At 36.3% G+C, this 1,851-nt stretch overlaps 1 protein-coding gene across 1 annotated transcript in view; it reads right to left on the reverse strand.

Annotated features, from left to right (window-relative positions):
- The window catches only part of LOC101649418 (olfactory receptor 4C16-like), a 4,946-nt gene that overhangs the window by 2,140 nt on the left and 955 nt on the right, over positions 1 to 1,851 (reverse strand). The gene's annotated exons all lie outside the window — the stretch shown is intronic.

The raw sequence follows: 1,851 nt of genomic DNA on the forward strand, positions 1-1,851 counted from the left end.
AAAAGAGATGTTCATGTTCTCAAGCTAAAGAAATACCAAAGTGCTTAGTAAATTAACATTCATACCAATTAACAACTTTAAACAATTTAGTACAAAGAAAAGAAACAAAAGCTTCAAATAAGCAAAAAAGCATGTTTAATTTTCAATGTTGATGAAAGTACAAATAAGGAATGAAATTAAAATTAATTTCTGAATAATTGTGAAATTACAGATCGTGGTGTTATCTGGATGGTAACAAAAATTATAATCTATTCCTATGGCAGAAATATACATGTTATATGAACAATTCAGTCCCCTCTACTTAAGACATTCTCTTATTTGGATAGTATAGAAACCTACAATTTTCTCTCTGAGACATACATGTTTCTCTTAAATCCCCAACATTCTTCTCTGAAAATTATCAATTTCAGTTGTAAAAAGAGAACATCTACCAGAAAGATCAGCATCTAGAGTGATAATTGAAATGATAATAAAAACAAACAAACATTATTGTCACTTATTTGATCCTCATTTATGGCAAGCCCAGTGTTTTACAGAACAGAACCACCCCAGAGGGTGTTTTATCTGTAATAATCATGGGAGCAGCTTTGCCAGGCCTTTCTTCTGCAGTACTCCTGGGTGGGTTTGCACTTCCAACCCTTAGGTTACTAGTCAGGTGACATCAGAAATCAACATGAAGAAGGACAGAGAAAACAGTTGAACAAAACCACAAGTGGTCCTAGACATTCCAGAGACAATAGTATGATACCCTGTTTCCCTGAAAAAAAGACAGTGTCTTATATTAATTTTTGCTCCCAAAGATGTGCTAGGTCTTATTTTCTGGGCATGTCTTATTTTTCCATGAAAAAGAATACAGGACACATTTATTGTTTATTGTTTTATTAAAAGGGACCTCACGCTTCCTGACTGCTCCAGCTGCGGTGCCCTCCGCTAGGATCCGGAGTCCAGAGTTACGGTAGCTTCGGGGGGCCTTATTTTCAGGGAGATCTTCTTTTTAGGGTGCCTTATATTTCAGCGAGAGGTAAAGTTGTAAGTAGGTCTTATTTTCAGGGGATGTCATACTTTCGGGAAACAGGATAGTTAGGTTTTATGTTAATTTGAAGGGGCCAGGATTCTCTCATGATGTAACCTCATAAAGTATGGTCAGTTCCATGATAGGATTTTCTGTAAAGCAGCCAAAGATTTTGGGAAAGAATAGGGTAGAATACCACTTACTTAATCAGGTCACAGTCTAGATACAATTGAGGGAGGATTCAGTTTAGGTTGTGGACTACTTTTCCCTGTAGTATCAATTGTCAGTGAGTGGAAGGTAGCTCGCTTCTAGTGCTGGACGATATGTGGTTCTTCAATCTGTTGTTATACCACCTGCCAATCCCAGGAGTCATCAAAAGACAACTAACCTTGTATTCATTCATCTAAACTGGGATTCATTCAGCATGTCATCCATCAGCCTGTGGTCTTTCTGCTTCATCTTTGCTAGTCACTGCAGGTACAGGAGCCAGGAAAAGCCTCCAGTTTATATATGACTCCTGAACTAGAATGGATTGAAATTACATAATTTAAAACTGTGTGACCAACTTATTAATATAAAACTCTTTGCATAAATATTCATATGCAACCAAAAATGGTATGGCTTCACTAGAGAACCCAATAATATCAGTCCTTACATTTCTTTTTGCTTCTGGTGTTATTTCTTCCTCTCCACAAAATAAAGCTGTCTATTCTTCTACATGGAACTGATTCAATACTAATTAGGATATGTGTTCATATTGCCTATCTTCCTGAAGAAACTAACTCTCATTCCCCAACATAGGATTCTATTAAATCTCTAATCAGAAAATAATATTCTCT

The sequence above is a fragment of the Echinops telfairi genome, unplaced genomic scaffold (genome assembly GCF_000313985.2).
Source record: "Echinops telfairi isolate 266 unplaced genomic scaffold, ASM31398v2 ScPeMD7_60;HRSCAF=208, whole genome shotgun sequence".
NCBI lineage: Eukaryota > Metazoa > Chordata > Mammalia > Afrosoricida > Tenrecidae > Echinops > Echinops telfairi.